Source organism: Podarcis vaucheri (genome assembly GCF_965113315.1).
Source record: "Podarcis vaucheri genome assembly, chromosome: 15".
Classification (NCBI taxonomy): Eukaryota; Metazoa; Chordata; class Lepidosauria; order Squamata; family Lacertidae; genus Podarcis; species Podarcis vaucheri.
Window position 1 is genome coordinate 42,486,516 of NC_138753.1, and position 20,016 is coordinate 42,506,531.

At 44.7% G+C, this 20,016-nt stretch overlaps 1 protein-coding gene across 2 annotated transcripts in view; it reads left to right on the forward strand.

The window, feature by feature from the left end:
• EBF2 (EBF transcription factor 2) overlaps positions 1 to 20,016 on the forward strand; it is a 263,272-nt gene that overhangs the window by 62,075 nt on the left and 181,181 nt on the right. The gene's annotated exons all lie outside the window — the stretch shown is intronic.

The following is a 20,016-nucleotide window of genomic DNA, read 5'->3' on the forward strand; positions in this document are numbered from 1 at the left end:
CACCACACCCCTCAACAGTATTTATAGGAACTCAAACACCAGACTCTGCTCTGTTCCAGTAACAAGAAGCCGAAAGCACCAGCCTGAAGATGATGAGTGAGACCTCGTCGAAACGTCGCACAGACACCCCGACTCTTACACGGGAAGACACCCGAAGACACCAAAACCTGCATTCCTATACCCGTGAAAATCTACGAAAGCATATATATATATATATATATATATATATATATATATATATATATATATAACTTTTACATATGTTCACCTATAAGTCAATTCTGTCTTCTGTATTTATCTTCATTGCAGACACACCCACCCAATTTTTTTTATTTCAAAAGATGCATTAAAAAAAAACATATTTTGATGCATTCAAACTGCCAATTTGTATTTCAACATGTGGAGAATTTCAAAATCTTCTGTATAGTTAAGGTCAGAGTTGCAGATTGAATCAGTTGGTATCAGATTTTACAAAGATCAAGTTCCTTAGCACAGCCACATGTTTATTTGAAAGTACCATTGTGTTAAATGTAACTTGCTGTCTATTAAGTGTTTTCAGGATTGCAGTACAGATCAGCTAAAATTCATACAATCACAATGCAATCTCATGCACATTAATTCAGAATTCCCACTGCATGCAACAGGATTTCCCTGGGAGTAAGTTTGTGTAAGTTTGTGGCCTTAATTGACTGAAGATTTGTTTAATTGGGTGACAGCCTTGATGACAATGATATACAAATCTGTGTATTATTTATTTAAATTATTTAAATTTAAATGATTTGTTTCTTCCACTTCAATGTTTCCATTTTCCAGAGATGCTTACAAAATAAATGAATAAACAACAGCAGACACAACATGTGGGGTGGGTGTGGGTGGGATGAGAAATAAATCTGTTTAATTAAATTAAAAAGCAATTAAAGCAGAAGAGCAAGAAAATAGACCAAATAGCAGCGTTGGTTAAAACAAAATTCAAATGATTAAAAAGCCTAAAGAAATAAATAGGTTACTATCTGTTGCCAAAAGGCCATCAAAGTAAGCGGCATGTGACTTCACTAAGGAGGAGTATTCCAAAAATCAAGGCATCACAACAAAAAATGCCTCCTCTCATCCTTTACATGTGGAACCTCTGTAGGCAGGGGAGTGTGGAGCAAGACGATCTAGTACTGAGCTGTAATCTGTCCTCCAGCTTCTTGAAAGTTTTCTTCCCCTGCAAACAAGGCTTCTATTTTTCTACCTCATTCTCACAACACAGCAAATATTTATCCAGTATTCCGTCACCTCTCAAGCTCCCTACACTTCTTAATCTGAAAAAGGGCCTAAGGGAGGAGTTGCCACATGATATCTCCCCCTGGACTTTAATTGAACCAAGGGTCAAGCTGCAGAGTGCAGACCACTGGTGAGACGATTTTTAGAATGAAAGGAAGGGTGCATCAAAAACTCCCCTCAGCCACCTCAAAAATAAAGCACGTGCATCAAAAGCCCTGATAGCCGCCCATGAGAATTTCATGGAAATGTTCTCTTCCCTTTGATATTTTTCAAATGCAGTTTCTTTTCTCATTAATTGAAGGAGGATGGTTTTGGGGGCGGGGGGAAACGTACAGGAAATTTCCGGCACAGCACAAGGATGATCTTAACACACAGGCAGCTTCATGCGAAAGAAGAAGGTTCTCCAGACACTCAGGTCCCAGGATATTGAGGTCATGGGTAGTCAACAACAGTGTAATAATAAAAAAATGTATTCAGAACTGGTCTGGCAGCCACTGCAGCTGTTTAACCACTGGAGAGTTGTGTTACATATGACTGATTCCAATCAATGACCTAATCACAATACTTTGGATCAACTGATTTTTCTGATGTCTTCAAAAATGCATTTCAATCAGAGCTGGTTCTACCACTAGGCAAAGGGAAACAGTTCTCTCTTGCAGCAGAATCTGGCAATATGGGTGGGATTACATGCCTTGGTTGGCCCTTTGGGAGGGGACAAAGAAAGAGCCCTTGCTTTGCATGCAAGAAGTCCCAGATTTAGTTCTCAGCATCTCCTGCTAACAGGGGCATAGCGTGGGGGGTGCCAGAGGGGCTGTGGCCCCAGGTGTGGATTTTTGAGGGGGTCTAAAGCAGGTGCCCCAATGCAGGTGCCCCCAGTGGGGCTCGGCGCTCCTCTACTGGCATTGGAGGAACCAACGCTCGTGGAGAGGAGCACTGGGTCGGGCCACGCTGGGAGTGGTGCTGTGGGGGCATTTGGTCCATGGCTCCCCCCTGTGTGGGTGGTCAGGAGGTGTAGCACAACCCTGCTTAGCTCTGGGGTGGGGTGGAGTCGCTCTGTTGGGTTGCTGCTGCAGGCTCCTTCATCTCCCTCCTCCCCCCGTGCACGCATCCCTCCAGCTTGTGTGCGACCGCTCCGGGCATCATGAGCCCAAGCAATACTGCCACCTGCCAAAATGATAAGAGTTGCAGATGACATGAAAGATGTCTGCTTGAGATTTTGGTGAGTTGGTCTGAGTTGCCTTCAGATCACCCTTTAGATGTTGCTGGACAACAGCTCCCATTGTTCCAGACCATCGCTCATGCTACCTGGGGCTGATGGGAGTTGGAAGACCACAGTTTCCCCAACCCAGAACTACTTGAATGGATGCTGTGACCCTTACTTCTCTTGCCAGAAAAAACCAAAACATTTTCCTTCTTTTCTTGTTTCACTTCTAACTTTTCTGCTTTCTTTTGGGAGCCTGCTACTATTTTAGCAAATGTGCTCTTGACTAAGTTGAATAGTTCTGGATTCTATTGGGTGAGTTGGCAGATGGATTCTGCTCTCTCTTGCCATCACATAAGAGGAAAGGATTGTCACTCTGGCAAGTCGAGCTGGCAACCCAAGTATTAATTAAACAGCTGATAAAGTTTCATTTGGCTCATTTTCTCCAAATGAACGAGATCATTTCTGAACATCCTGGTAGCATAGAATTGCAGCGACAGCAATTGCGACAGCCATGGATGTTAACGATAAACCCACAAGTGCCATAGAAAGGAATATCACAGGACTGCCTTCGTGGGTAATAGAAGTGTAATGTAATAGGACTTAACAGCTGGAGCAAAAATCTGTGCCCAAGGACAGGGCCTCATGGGTGCTTTTGCCTGGTACAGCTGTGTCCCAGCTTCAGACACAGAGGTGCAGCTTCAGACTGCAATACATCACTGCTACACTGGGTCTGTGTTCAGACTGGTGCAAACAGCACCCCTAGTGTGGCAGTTGATCATGACAGTGCTTGAATGACTTGACAGAGGAGTGGGGTTGGTGATGGGACATCCTGAGACAATGTCTTGAGCTTTGGGACAGGGACTGATGCTCAGCTGGCGGCGGCAGAGGGATGAAAGAGACATACTGTTAAGCCCTGCAGTACTTCTTTTAATACTTTGTATTAAAAGAACTGGCAGATGTGATCTCAGAACCACTGGCAGTCATCTTTGAGAATTCCTGGAGAACAGGCGAAGTCCCGGCAGACTGGAGGAGGGCAAATGTTGTCCCTATTTTCAAAAAGGGGAAAAGAGAGGACCCAAATAATTACCGCCCAGTCAGTCTGACATCAATACCAGGGAAGATTCTGGAGCAGATCATTAAGCAAACAGTCTGTGAGCACCTAGAAAGGAATGCTGTGATCACCAATAGTCAGCATGGATTTCTGAAAAATAAGTCATGTCAGACTAACCTGATCTCGTTTTTTGACAGAATTACAAGCCTGGTAGATGAAGGGAATGCAGTGGGTGTAGCCTACCTTGATTTCAGCAAGGCATTTGACAAGGTGCCCCATGATATTCTTGTAAAGAAGCTGGTAAAATGTGGTCTTGACTATGCTACCACTCAGTGGATTTGTAACTGGCTGACTGACCGAACCCAAAGGGTGCTCATCAATGGTTCCTCTTCATCCTGGAGAAGAGAGACTAGTGGGGTGCCACAGGGTTCTGTCTTGGGCCCGGTCTTATTCAACATCTTTATCAACGACTTGGATGATGGACTCAAGGGCATCCTGATCAAATTTGCAGATGACACCAAACTGGGAGGGGTGGCTAACACCCCAGAGGACAGGATCACACTTCAAAACGACCTTGACAGATTAGAGAACTGGGCAAAAACAAACAAAATGAATTTTAACAGGGAGAAATGTAAAGTATTTATTGCACTTGGGCAAAAAAAATGAGAGGCACAAATACAAGATGGGTGACACCTGGCTTGAGAGCAGTACATGTGAAAAGGATCTAGGAGTCTTGGTTGACCACAAACTTGACATGAGCCAACAGTGTGACGCGGCAGCTAAAAAAGCCAATGCAATTCTGGGATGCATCAATAGGAGTATAGCATCTAGATCAAGGGAAGTAATAGTGTCACTGTATTCTGCTCTGGTCAGACCACACCTGGAGTACTGTGTCCAGTTCTGGGCACCACAATTCAAGAAGGACACTGACAAACTGGAACGTGTCCAGAGGAGGGCAACCAAAATGGTCAAAGGCCTGGAAACGATGCCTTATGAGGAACGGCTAAGGGAGCTGGGCATGTTTAGCCTGGAGAAGAGGAGGTTAAGGGGTGATATGATAGCCATGTTCAAATATATAAAAGGATGTCACATAGAGGAGGGAGAAAGGTTGTTTTCTGCTGCTCCAGAGAAGCGGACACGGAGCAATGGATCCAAAGTACAAGAAAGAAGATTCCACCTAAACATTAGGAAGAACTTCCTGACAGTAAGAGCTGTTTGACAGTGGAATTTGCTGCCAAGGAGTGTGGTGGAGTCTCCTACTTTGGAGGTCTTTAAGCAGAGGCTTGACAACCATATGTCAGGAGTGCTCTGATGGTGTTTCCTGCTTGGCAGGGGGTTGGACTCGATGGCCCTTGTGGTCTCTTCCAACTCTATGATTCTATGATTCTATGATTCTACTTTTCAGAGGCACAGTTTCTTGGAATAAATGTAGTGGGAAAGTCTGGGCGCACCCATTGGGGGTTTGGAGGGTTGTTGTTGTTTTCTTCCTGATGGGCATACTTGTTTCCTTTCATTTGTTTGTTGTTTACTAGTTTGTCAACATACCTTCGCATAAACAAACTAACAAAATAAATCAGGGAGAGAAAAGGGAGAGGTGCAAACAGTCTAAGTTAGCTGACCCAAAGTGACTCCCACAGGAGCAGCAACAGAGATGACCTTGATGTGGCTCTGTCATTGACCCATGACCTGCCTCCTGCCCCATTCATGGGAGGGGGGAATTTCAGGAAGATGGGGAGGATGGGCAATATTACGGTGATATAGGGAGCTTATCAGTAGCAGCCTTTCCCTAACAGCTGATGTTTGTCTCCCCCTCCCCCCAAATGCCATCCAGGAACGATGCTCCAGGATGATGATGGCATCATTTTCAAGGGATGATGGCTGCCATTAGGGCTGTGCTATAAATCAATATATTGTCTGATTTCGGGTTTTAGATCAAATCATGATAACTGTTTTTAAAAGATGAGTTTGCAATTTACCACATACTGTGTGTGGTATTTAAAACTCACAATATGGGGGGGGGGGACGGACCAGGAAGCAGATGCTTCTTCCTGTGCCTTGCTAAGTCCACCTCAGTCACTCTTCCCTGCCTGTTGCAGCAGCAGGAAATAGCTACAGATCACTGCAGCAGACTGACTCAAAAATCGCCCAGCAGATATCGCCAAACAGAGCTGTGAGAACTGGTTAGCAGTCACTCTGAGTCTCAATCTTCCCTGCCTCCTGTAGCAGCAGCAAAACACTACAAGTCACCACAGCAGGCTGATTCAGATATCGCCCAGCAGAGCTTTGAGAAAGGGTTAGCTCTCTGTCTCCCTGGCCATCCAGCCGGCAAGCAGGGACTTCTTACCTCAAGGCGCCAGGTTGGGAGTTGGCTTAGGGAAAGCCACAGGCTCAGACTTCTAGAGCCCCTTTCCCCCCATAAAAACATAAACTGGAGTTAATAAAAAACAAACAGGCACCTTCCTTTTTTTTAAAAAAAATATTTATTAAAAGTTTAAGAATTAAAGAGAGAAGTAAAAAAGAAAGAGAAAAAATAAACAATACAAATCAATACATTACAGTACACATAAAAAAGCAAAAGACACAATACATCAAAACAAAAACAAAAGCAAAAACAATTAAAAACACATCCAATATTTCCATATTTTTATCTTTCATTAACTTGTTTCATCGACCTCCTCACACCTCCCTTTTTGTGTTCTAGTTATTAATTATTTCAGCAAATCCTTTCCATCTTTCACTGTTTTCTGTCATTTAGTTACCGTATTTTTTGCACCATAACACTCACTTTTTTCCTCCTAGAGAGTAAGGGGAAATGTCTGTGCGTGTTATGGAGGGAATGCCTACGGGTGGCATGCCTACGGATTTTCCTCCTTTAAAAACTATGTGCGTGTTATGGTCGGGTGCGTGTTATAGAGTGAAAAATACGGTATCTTAATTTATTTTAACCTTATCTTACCATTAAAACCCTAAAACTTATTTATACTTAACTCCTTATAACATTTCTACTAAAGCCATATAATTTCATTCCAACATTTTTCTAACACTCATTAATTTTGCAACATTTCTCTAAATAAAATTTCTTTTTAAACTTTTTTTCCAATCTTCTTCCACCGTCTCTTCTCCCTGGTCTCGGATTCTGTCAGTCTTTTCTATCAATTCCATATGGTCCATCAACCTGGTGACCTTCTGTCCGAGGCTCTTAACTCTTTTCCATGTCCCTTCTGCAGATCTTCTTCATATTTATACATGCACTTTACTTTATCTTCTGCTGATCTTGTTCTTAATTTCCTTCCTTTGGCACTGAGGAGTAGATCTCGGGGAAACTCCAACCTAACAATGTCTTTATTCCTTATAGACAGGTCAGCCCATTCTCCATAGTCAGAACTAAAGTCCAAAAGATATTTCAGAGCACCAATCTCCCCCTGACCCAAATCCAAATCCCAAAGGCCGGAACATCCCTGCATAAGAGGATCTATCCAACTTTCCTTCTCCAATCCAAGCGGGGCTCCATCCCACCAACTCTGGCTTTCTCTAGATTCAATCGTAAAAGGCAACAGCTTATGTTCATCAAATTGCCTCTGTGAGGCCGGGGCTCTCTCCACTTGAATTACTTGAGGTTCAACAACAACTTTCTCCTCCGTCTTCTCCACAGCTTGCCATGTCAAAAGATTCCTGAATCAAATCCTGAGTAGTTTCTGCATAGGTATTCACTTTTTGTCCCAAATCAGTCATTTTTTGTCCCAAATTGTCAATTTTAATAATTATCACATCCGTCTTCTCATGAAGCTGTTCCAATAAAGCACTTGTCTTGCAAAATGCAATCACCAAGGCTTCTTCTGTCAACATTCTTGTCCAATGTCAATCTCTGATTCTCACGGTCCTTAATCTCTGCAGCTGGAAAATTCCCCAGCTCCACTCCTGCAACAGTTTCAAAAGCTCCCTCTAGAGGAAACAATTTCTATTTGTATCCATCCTTTTAAGCACAGATCCAGCAACAAAGTTAGTTTCGATTTTCAGTTATTTTTTTACTCCTTTTTAAGTGCAAAAGGAAACAATGGAAACAATATATTTCTCTTATTTAACAATCTGTCAACATACATTTTATTCACAGTCAGTGAACTTTCCCAAAACGTCAGTCTTACTGGCAGCCCATTCCCAGGTTCGAAACGGTGGTAATTTATCTTTCTTCACTCTCTCTCCTGCAGGCTTGAACGATCTAAAATTTCCCCCCTCTTCTCCTGCTTCCAAGGGGGGTTTAGTAATTTTAACCAATGGGGATTTAATCCTTTACAAAAGACTTTCCAGGCTTTAGCTTGCAACGTCTTTGCTTCAATCTATTTACAAAAGAGGAAGGCGGACTTCCTTTTGGAACCTTCCCGTTTCGATGCCAAATTAAGATATTTAGAGATCCAATTTTCCGTTCTACTCACGGGTAGTTGTTTAGAGTCCAATTGTCCACAGGAAAAAGTCAGCGATCTCCGGCAACAGCAATGCGGCTTCACTCCGTGAAAGAAGCAGTCGATTCGAAGCACCGCGCCACTCACCCCACGCCGCTCCGGATCCCCGAAACCGGGTTTCCCTGCGAGTAGGAGAGGCTCAAAAGGTGCCAGCCGAATCCCACGTCCACAGGCTTCTCCCGCCTGTGATTTTTAATGGGTCTCCGCCTCACCGTGGCAGTCCAGACCCAAATTTCCACGGAGCGGATTCCTCCCGATCAGAGGAAATCCGCCATTGCCGGTGGCGCTAACCCGGAAGTCCAAACAGGCACCTTCCTTTGACCCTCTTCTGTTATTCCCCCTTCCATCTGCTTGTTTGTACTGTTTGTGGGTGTGCAAGTGTGTCTCCCTCCCCCCTCTTGTTGGTGGGGTGTGGAGTGCATTTGTTATTGTGCAGCAGCCAGCCACCAGCCGGCAAAAAGCACTGGGTTTTTTATTTACCTGGCCTACACTTCACACTTGGTTTTCTGTAAGCGGCAGCCCACCCCTTGTTAAAACTGTACTGCTTGTGTGGTGTGTGCATGTGTGATTGCGTCTCCCTGACTGCCTCTCCCCTCTGTTGGTGTGCCCAGATGATGCTTGTTTGGACTCATGGGACTAAGGCAAGGAACTTCCCTGGAGGTGCACGGAACTGTCCATTTCTTTATCCCCCTGTTTCTTTAGCTCAGTCTGCCCTCCTTTATCTACCTTTCCAGGTGAATCCAGCTGAAAGGTTTCCCCATCAAGGATGAGGAGGAGTGAATCTATCAGTTTTGGTGACTCTCAGTTTCTCATTTTTCAAGTCTTAAATTCAGCTTTCCAATTTTATTTTTAAAGTTCTCATGAAAATTCACCAGCCTTTTAGTGTGAATTTATCCTAAAATAGAGACGTTTTGTGTGCAATTCTGCCGAATAGTTCACCTAATGTAATGCATTTTTGTATTTTTTATGAATATGTTTATTTTTATGCACACTTTACTGCAGTATATGCATGTTTGTACACATTAGGGACGTGGGTGGCACTGTGGTCTAAACCACTGAGCCTAGGGCTTGCCATCAGAAGGTTGGCGGTTTGAATCCCCATGATGGGGTGAGCTCCCATTGCTAAGTCCCTGCTCCTGCCAACCTAGCAGTTCAAAAGCACATCAAAGTGCAAGTAGATAAATAGGTACAACTCCAGTGGGAAGGTAAACTGCATTTCCGTGCACTGCTCTGGTTTGCCAGAAGCGGCTTAGTCATGCTGGCCACATGACCCAGAAAAATTGTCTGCGGACAAACGTTGGCTCCCTCGGCCAGTAAAGCGAGACGAGCACCGCAACCCCTGGACTTAACTGGACTGGACTTAAATGTCAGGGGTCCTTTAACTTTTACACATTACTTGGTTGGAGAACTGCATTGCAAAATTTAGAGAAGTGAGAATTTTGAAGGTTGTGATTCAGTTCACGGTTGTTTCGGAAAGTATTTTTGAAGGTACAAATGCGAAGTGAATTGAATTTATTCTCCAACCCTACTCACCAGAATTTTGGCTGAGCCCTACATTTAGGAAGATGCAACCTCCTCCTGCTATTTCTGTGTTGCCTTATGTCTGCATTGTCTGGTTATAATACTTATTTTACAGGGTTGTAAATATTTCAACTAGATAATGCAGGTGAAATGCTTTGAACACTGTACAAACACTAAGTCATATTTATTTTGCCTGTTTAAATATGTATAAACTGCGCTTCCATAGAAAAATATAACAAGATGTGGTACGACCACAGTACTAAAATAACAACAGTAAAAAACATTAATGATATGGATAAAAACTGGTTCATAAAAAAGTTTCAAAAACATTGGTTGCCAATGTGGTGCCCTTCCGGACCGCAATGCTCAGGGATGATGGAAGTTGTAGTACAACACCTGGAGGGCACCATATTGAAAATGAAGGAAAGCAGGAATGGTTCCTGCAAACTTGGCAAGGAGTTGCACGCTATAGCTTTGGTCCCGTGTAAAAGCTGACCAAACTATTGGAAGATCTCAGTGATTGAGGTGGGGAGCATAAGGAGTCCTCAGGCAGTCCTCAAAGGTGTTGTTCCTTTAGATTAGGAGCAGGCATGCCAACTTAGGCCCCACACCTTGGGTGCCCAGTGTGTGCACGCCACACTGCACGTTGGCGCAAACTGTAGCATTTCCCAGTAATGAAACAGGTCATTTTGATACTGTCTGAAATATCAAGGGTTGACATTTTTGCATTTTCACACTGTTAAAAAAGACAAAATGCTGATTATTAAACAATTAACCTGTCTAAAGTGATGCTTTCAAAAGGGGAAGCAGGTGTCTCTGCAGCAATGGCCCTAAGTACAGCTTTCACACACACGCATGTTTTGGAGCCTTGATGACTTTTGTTAAAAAAGAGAAAGCAGCTTTGGGGAGGTAGGAATTTAGAGCACAGAAAGGGTCAGGGATTGGGTTCTCCTGGAGCTGCTCTCCTACAAATTACCACCACCATGCCTGCCCCTCCAAAGGTGTGTTAGCATTTGCTTTTGTGAATGCACACCGGGAAAAGCAGCTGGTGTCACTCCCCACGATTGCTGTATTCCTAATCACCTCTTCCCAATACTACTTTTCTCTAACTGAAGTGGCTCTTGTTACATATGACACTATTATCCAGCCCACATTTAACCACATTTGCTAATCAAATCAAGATAAACTAGGTCCACCACATTCCCACAATCAACTGATTTTAGTCTGATTAAAAAGAGATCTAAAATTAATCTGGCAAAATTTGACAAATCCACAATGGCTCCTACTATACCACAATGGCTCACTGTACTAGTATAAAGATGCTATCGACTGCTATTTAACCACAGAAGACCAATGCAGTTTCTGTGTTTGGCAGTATTCCACTGAAAACCAGTTGCTGCCCTTTTCAGGGAAGCACCTGGCTGGCCACTGGGGGGGGGGGGCTTAAGGAATCTGACATTTCTCAGTGTTTCACTGCCTTTAAAGGTATTTGTGAACCACCCTGAGTTCTGTGGGTATAGGGTGGTATATAAATTTAATAAATAAAATAATTAAAAATTTAGGAGAGCTGTTAGATTCTCATAAGCATCCTTATTTTTTGGAGGTGGGATTGGATCTGTGGGGAAGCAGCCTAAGCATGAATAGCTGTGCCTTGTTAACTTCCTGCAACCTTTTCATCATAGGCTGAAAAGCTTCACTGAGCTGTATAGTTCACATGCATCTCCCTCTTCCTTTATTATTATTATTATAGAGAACCTATTTCCACTCCACGCTAGCAATTCCGTTGTTGTTCCACTGAGGATAGTGAGAATAAAAGCATACACGCAGGGAAATTGTAGCTCCTTTTAGCATTCCAGTTCTACTTATATCTGATGACATTTCAGGAGCCATTCCCCCCAAGGAGCCTGGTTCCTTTGGAGACAAGTGCTTTGGGGAGAAGCAGCAGCCGCAACAATAAAACCGCGGAGCCGTATCTTTCAGGCCTCTCTGTGTTGTCTACAAGAATTCTGGCTGTCATAATTTTACCCACCTTGCCTAATTCAGAGCACATGGCTCAGTTCAAACAGGCCTTCCAGAGGCACGTTGCTGTCTCCCTCCCAGTGGGCCTGCTGAGAGTTTGTCAGCAACACCGTTAACAATGACAGAGTTGTGTGTGTGTGTGTGTGTGTGTGTATCCCTTTCCCATCTCCAATATCCTACAAGCAGCGTGCTGTTCCTTTGCCCCTGGCCAGACAGATTCAGCTGTGGAAAAGAAGGCTTTGTAGGCCTCAGGGCAAGCTGTTCTGTAGGTCACCCTATGAAGTCAGGGTCTGCGGGCTCACGATGCAGCAACCGTGGCGAAGATTTAATCAGTGCCTGGAGGGGAGGCTTTCTGGGACCCTCATAGTCTTATTCACAGGTTACACTGAAGACACGTACAAGTATTTGTGTTGTACATATTTGCTTAGCTCATCCATTGCAGGGCACAGCTCCATTAACAGCACAGTCACTGAATGTTGCCTGTGAATAACGACACAGCTCAACAATTGTTCACACAGGTTTGCTTATTCTACACTAGTTGAATGTAAGTGTGGTTTGTTTTTTTGAGTTAAAGAGAAGAAAACAGGAACAAAAATGAAATAAGTGCACCCTCACTTCCTTGTGGAGCACCTAAGACAGTTGGGTGGCACCTTGTATACCTCCTTCTAGCAACTCCAGCAGCTCAGCTGGTGCCAAAAGTAATGCTCTGCTTTCCTTTGGACCACATCAGCAAGGCTGAGAGGTAGGCTGTGTCATCTGGGCATCCCAAGACCTCCATATACACTGCCCAGCAGGGGTGCCAGCTCCTGGGATAGAGGCACTTTAACCCCACCCTTGAAGTTTTTAAGGAGGGGACTGAGCTCCCTCAATATCCATTGTTGTGTGCCGTTGTGGGTGGGATGTCATGGGATGAGCCCTCAGTTGTGGGCACAAGCTCGCGCCAATGCTGCCCAGGTTTGTACCCTGGGGAGGTAACCTTGGTGCTCTTTGTGCAGCAGTTTGACTTCATCCCTGGAGACACACACTTTTGCCACTCAAGACAGACAGATGACAACCAAACTTCCTTATCAGCTTTGAAGATAACTTCAACAAAGCACCTTTGATAGGCCCTCTTGTACTGTGGCAAAGCAGCAGGCTTTTGCTTTTTCACATTAAGGAGGAAGAGCCATCTGGCGTCCACCATTTTGTTATTCCCATGATACCCCAGCTTCTGCATCATTAGGGGTCAGTGTGAGATAAACAAAATGGCAGTTCATGCTTTTGTAGCACCCACCATTTTGGAGTTTCTAGAAAAACAAAACAAAATGGCAGGCTCCAGCTCAGTTGTGGCTGCCATAACTCAGTCCTTCAGGGGGATGCTGAGGGCTAGCAGGTGTTAGTTGGTTGCCACACATTAACACAGCCATGTCTTTACTTACAATGTAGGGATAATAATGCTGAGGCGTCACTGTAAGATACTCAGTGTGATACACTTAAAATACTCTAAAATGTATTCAGTTCTCAAAATTTTAAAGAGCTAGTGCTAGCATGGATTATTCTGCTTGAATTTTTCTGTTACTCTTGGGATAGCAATCCTTTAACTCTATCCAGTTTCCAATATGTTTACACTTCCAGGGGACTCTATAAACAGCAGCTAAGGAGGCTGGACCCATCTTCTGCCATCTTCTTTAATTTGAGCATGGTAATGTACACAGGTCAGCAGTGGATATTTGGCCAAACCTAAACAGAATGTGTAATTGAAGTGCATGGACAGTGATGGTGTGGAAACATGAAATTATTCAGCTATTTTGCTTTATTTTTGTTATTAATGGTAAAATGGCTGTTTTCTCTTTTGAGGCAGTTTTTTCTTGGGTTCCAAAACCTGAAATGTAAAGGAGGAGGAAAGAAACCTGGTTATTATGGGAACTAGAAACTTAACCAACTCTACTGTCCTACTGATTGGCTAAGAGACTAGGAGGGAAGTTTAAAATAGTCTTTTTAAGTGAAGCTGGCAAGCAGGTGTAAAAGAAATCAGAAAAAAGAGCTGCCAGGATGGAGAGGGCAGCAGAGGACTCAGCCTCCAAGGACAAAAGATGATGAGTCAAGGCCCTGGCAGGTGACTAGGGCAGCAGAGCTAAAAGCAATTCTTTTGGCCAAGAGTGGCTGGTGTGGTGGGACGCGGGTGGCACTGTGGGTAAAACCTCAGTGCCTAGGACTTGCTGATCGTATGGTCGGCGGTTCGAATCTCCGCGGCGGGGTGAGCTCCCGCCGTTCGGTCCCAGCTCCTGCCCACCTAGCAGTTCAAAAGCACCCATAAGTGCAAGTAGATAAATTGGTACCGCTTTATAGCGGGAAGGTAAACAGCGTTTCCGTGTGCTGCGCTGGTGCTGGCTCGCCAGCTGCAGCTTCATCACGCTGGCCACGTGACCCGGAAGTGTCTTCGGACGGCGCTGGCTCATGGCCTGTTGAGCGAGATGAGCGCGCAACCCTAGAGTCGGACACGACTGGCCCGTATGGGCAGGGGTACCTTTACCTTTTTAGCTGGTGTGGTGGAGCATTGCCACATAATTACTTTCTCAATCACTACTGTTTAATGTATACCCTCCAGAGGTGCAAACCTCTGAAAAAGACTGTGGGGGCCAGACGTGACATCCTGCTTTCCCCATTCCTCCCCTATGCAGCAGCAGCAGGAGCTGCTGGCTACTGAAGCTGTGCCACACCCAGCTCTGTGTTCTTCCTCCTTCACCCTCTGAACATTGGGAGGGGAGAATAGCTCCTTCAAAAACAAACAAACAAACAAACAAACAAACATGGGGGGGGCAACGTGCCTCAGCCCCTAGGAGTTGGTGCCTATGATACCCTGAACCACATCATGATGGAAAACTGGGATGCCATCTTCTGGGGCTGCAATCCCACGCAAGTCATAGGACCCACACCAGGTTGTGGCCACACTTTCCTGGGACAAGACTGTGGCAGCCAAAATGGCTGTATCGTTTTTTTTAGGTCCTGGCATGGGGAACATTTGGACCTCCAGAAGTTGCTGAATGACAGCTCTCATCATCCCATGCCCATTGACAATGCATGTGGCTGATGGCATCACTCAGAGGTTGGGGTGACATGCAACACTATTGTTAATTGTGGGTCTTCCTGGTTTAATACTGCCTTGCACAAAGGGAGAAGCCATGAGTCTGCATGCTCATGTTCATATCTCAAACCAGATGGGTATGTAACTTCCTCCTCTACATTACTCGCTCACTGTCCACATTTGCTTCCTCTCTGGTGAAACTGACAAGCTTTAGTCAATTGTGTCCTCCACCCTCTTTTCTTAAAAAAGGCATATATACGTCTACCAGCGCTAATGTGTGTTAGGGATGCATGGGAATTTTGGTCAGTTAATATTTTTAAGTGAGTCAACCTGATTTATACTTCCCAGACTAAGGCTGCCTATATACCATACACCAGAGGTTTCAACCTTTTTGAGTCCACGGCTCCCTTAACCAACTACATTCTTTCTGTGGCACCCCTGTGGGGCTCAGGAGCCCAGTTATGTCCCCGCTTGCCTGCAGAGCTGGCAGCCCCTCACCCTTTTTCAAACACCATCCGGGCAGCTGCTGCTGCCACCCCTGGTCTCTGAGCTGCCCCCCAGCCTGCCCCCAAAAGGGGTGCCTCCTCACACTGCCCCACAGGGGCCTGGAACGTGTCTGTCCATTCCCAACAGCAAGAGCTGGTGGACTGGCTGGCTGAACTCCCTGGCCACCTCAGCTCCTGGCAGCCAGCCCCCCCCCTGGCCAGCCCCAGAGGCACCATTCACCTGCCAGGGCTGCTGCAACAAACAACTGTGTAAGTCGTTGGGAGGCAGAGATGCAAGAGAGCTTCAGAGGGAGGGAGGAAAGAGGGACAGAGGCCAGTTTTGCCTGTGGCAGGCCTGACCATCATTCAAGGCACCCCAGGGTGTCACAGCAGACTGGTTGAAAACCACTGCCATACACGTAAAAGCACACACCACCCCAAGAATTCTGGGAACTGTGGTTTGTTAAGGCTGCTGGAAATGTAGCTCCATGAGGGGTAAACTGCAGTTCCCAGGGGTGGTAAGCAACACTAGCCCTACTCAGAGTAGACCCATTGAAGTTAGTGGACATAATTAACTGGAGTTCATTAATTTGAATGGAACTGCCCTGAGTAGGACTTGGTTAAATACAACCCCATGATTCTTGGGGTGGAATTGGGGGATGTCCTTTAAATGTATGGCGTGTATGCGGCCATGATATATGACTCTAAATGTGGCCTAGAATGTTTCTCTGCTGTCCTTCATTGTTAGTTTTCAGGGCGGTTGACAGAATAAAATATAATTCCTGCAGATCACTGAAGCAAGGGAGTAGCTGTCAGCAGTTTGAACTCTCTCAGAACTACCCCACCATACATATACACTGCTTAGGGATAGCTGTGATTAAGCGGTATACAAAACGTTTGAAATTATGTAATATTTTGACATCTATAGCATTTAATGTAATGCAGACTTGCGCCTACATTTGCAAAGGAAGAGGCAGACTTGACTGTTGTGCTTGAGCTTAATCTGATGTGAAGTAGGAATTTTTCCATGCTCCTCTTGTAATAAGAGATCAATCTCTCTTCGCAGCACCAAGTGCAGCCCTTAATTGCCCCATTGTAACATGTTATCCCTGAACTAATCATTTGAGTTATTTCTTTGTTAACCTTTACACAGCCAATAACAAATTAAACATCATTACCTGGGTTTAAAACTGGTTGTAAATCTTCCGGGACCTGGTAATACTTGGGCACTTACAACAAGGGAGCAATAAAACGCTATTTAATGGCACTGAAAGACAACTCAGAAACCTCTGTGAACAAACCTCGGGAAAATGGGCCAGTTATTGCAGCGATGCTTGATTACACAATACTTTCCATTTTCATTTCTAATTACAGGTTCCCATGACTAAATCTGATGCAGTTGTGTGTGTATTCTATACAACTGCAAGGCAAAAGGTTAGTGTGAGCTGAGCTGTACTTGCAATGAACTGGCCGGTGCCTCCACAGTCATACTGATTAGAGTACCAGACTAGGACTGGGGAGATCCAGGTTTTAATCCTCACTAAGCCATAAAATTCATTGGATCATCTTGGACCAGTTTCTAGCTCTCAGCCTGACCCAGGATTAAATGGGGATGACAGTTACGTATATCACCTTGAGTTCCTCAGAGGAAAGATGTATTAGAATATTAATTCATAAGCATAAATGCAGCAGGGTCATAATTTCAGTTTCAATGTACATCTTTATGAACAAACCCATTCTCTAAACCACTTAGGATGTTGTGCATGGTTTTCTCTCCAAACTCATATTATGTCCCCAGTAACCTTGTCAGGTGGATTTTGGCCAGGGATGGGGAGCCTGTGGTCTTCTATAGACAGGGCTGGACTGGAATTAGGGATGGAGGAGAAATTCACTTCAGTTTACACTGAAAGGTGAACTTTCTTAATTTGCATTTTCTAAAACAAGATGCAAACTGAAATACTTTGAAATTCACACTTCTCCGAATTGTGCAATGCAGTTCTCCATTATACACATTAAGTAATGTGTATAAAAATGCATGGGACGCAGGTGGCGCTGTGGGTTAAACCACAGAGCCTAGGACTTGCTGATCAGAAGGTTGGCGGTTCGAATCCCCGCAACGGGGTGAGCTCCCGTTGTTTGGTCCCTGCTCCTGCCAACCTAGCAGTTCGAAAGCACGTGAAAGTGCAAGTAGATAAATAGGAACCGCTCTAGCGGGAAGGTAAACGGTGTTTCCGTGTGCTGCTCTGGTTCGCCAGAAGTGGCTTAGTCATGCTGGCCACATGACCCGGAAGCTGTCTGCAGACAAACGCCGGCTCCCTCAGCCCATAGAGCGAGATGAGCGCCGCAACCCCAGAGTCGGTCACGACTGGACCTAATGGTCAGGGGTACCCTTACCTTTACCTATAAAAATGCATATACTGGGGTAAGTCTGCATAGAAATGAATCTAACAGACAATGCATTGAATTTGTAAACCTGCTTTGCAAAAATGGATGTATTCTGAGAAATGTACACTAAAATGTTGAATTTCCATGAGAAGTTTCATTAAAAAAAGTAATATACCATGGTAATATAGAGAACTGATCTTAAAATGAGAAACTAAGAGGAGCAATTATTTCCCACTGTTGCTCTGCAGCAATGGATTATTCAACTGATTTTTTTTTTTTATTACCCACCTTTCACCATGAAGTGAACACACTCAGTCTATAATTTGAGAAGAAAGGAACAGCGACATTTTCTCTTAGGTCAGGCCTTGTACAGAGCAGGGAGATATTCAAAGTCAATTTACAGAGGAAAAGCTTCATCAGAACTACAAAGCCAATCAAAGCATGTGCTTCCTCAGTAAACATCCGGCCACCCAGCCTGGTTGCTAAGGAACACCTCCACCCACCCCCCTCTCGACTGTTGCACTCCGACACTAACAGACTCCACCCTTAAGTTGCTCACGGTGTGATCTCTGCTGCTGCACTTCCAGCACTTTCTTCATACAGTTCCATATCCACATCCAAGACTGTGTGTAGGAATCTGGCCATGTGAAGCAGCCCTAAGGGAGCACGGAGGCCAATGATTGACAAAACACTGTTTTGCAAGGTATGAGATCCTTCATCAATCGGAAGTTTGCAGGCAAAGTGAAAATATTTGTACAGAGGTTATATTACATAGTGCTTATCATTCATCTTTCTAAAGGTTTTACTCTTCCTCATCCACTAGCATCGAAACACATTCTGTATGTCCAATCAGCCTTGGATATCAGACATTTGATATTTGCAGCTGGTTTCAGCACAGAAACCTAAACGCTAATCTTGGGACCTGATCACTAACTCACAAACTGGTATTGGCCACCATCCAATCCCCCCCCCCATATTTTTCTGGCAGAAAAACTTAAATACACAGCACAATATATACTACTGGGGTTTGCTCTAATGGGTTAGTCAGAGGTGGTTCATTTTCCTGGATTCTATCCACTTGAATATTTAAATCTTGGGTCACAGTTAGCAGAAGATTTATTTTCACAGAGAGACTAATTTTATACTGCTATTCTAGCCATCATGCCTTAGGTAAAACTTTATTATCAATCATTTATATGTCATTTTAATATGCACATTGCTTCCTCCAATGAGGTGGGTTTACTTCATTTCCCCCTCATTACCATCTGGCAAATTAGCTTAGGCAGAAAGATAGTGACTGACCCTAAGTTTTCTAATAGTCTATAAATCAAGCGATGATCTCCATGTGTAAATACCAGCAACCAGGATGACAGTTAGATAGTTTCCATGTTAGCTCAAACACAATGGGTTGTACCCAGTTTAATGCTAATGAATGCATTTCATCAGCGCAAGGATTTCCACTTCTGCCGCTACAAATCCCATAAATCTGTTCTGGGGTTTCCCCCAAACTTATGGAGCAGATTTGGAGAGGTGCAGGGGGCAAGTGAGGAGAACAGGAGCTGTGTTGTGCAAGCAGAAATCCTTGTGCTGACACAACACATGAACTGAATACTCCCCAATGTTTTCCATTGAGACAATTCACCAGTTCTGCTGCTGGTCATCAAGTCAATTGATTTAGGAGAGCAACTCTTATAAGGAAAGGTTGAAGGAGGTGCCTACTTTTAGCGTGGAGAAGAGATGACTAAGATAGGGTTGCCAGACATCTGGATTTTCTTGAATACGTCGTCGTTTTCATGGTTAAAAGTTTTTTCTGGGCAGATTTTTAAGATTTGGTAAAATGTCTGGGGTTTTTTTGTAGTCTGGCCTGGTGTTGGAGGTGGCGGCGATGGGGGGGGGGCAGGCAGGCAGGCAGGCAACGGTGGTGGCAGGGGCTGGAGGTGGATGGCAGGAGGGTAACAACGGTGGTGGTGGGAGGGAAAATAGGGAGGGCTGAGAGAGAGGGAGCAGAACCAGAAATAGCTCTGCAGGAGGAAGGGGCAGTGGCAGCAGGCAGTGACGGCTGCCTGGATCGCGGTCATGAGGAGGAGGAGAATGTGGCGTGTGGAAGGGTATCAGTAACTGGTTGAGGGGACGGTGGGCAGGCAAGTGGCCGGGAGGGTTGAGGGGACATGTGGTGGTGGCATGCAGGCAGGAGTGAGAAGGGGTCCTTGCCTAGTGGGGCGGGGAGATGAGAAGGCAGAGAGGAGCTTCTGCACCTTTAGCAGGAGATGCGTGCATGGAAAGGGGAATTTCAGCAGGTATGGTGGAAGTTGGCAAATTTTCCCTTTTCCTCTTCAAAATATGGCAGCCCCAACAAAGAGACATTATGATAGCTGTCTTCTAATATGTTTGAAGGACTGCCACATAGATGATGGAACAATTTTGTTGTTGTTGCTCCAGGAAGCGAGACCTGAGGCAATGGGTTAAAATGACAAGAAAGCGGATCTCAGCTAAGTGCTCTTTGACAGTAGAATAGACTCCCCCAGAGGGTGATGGACTCTCCTTCATTAGAGGCTTTTCAGCAG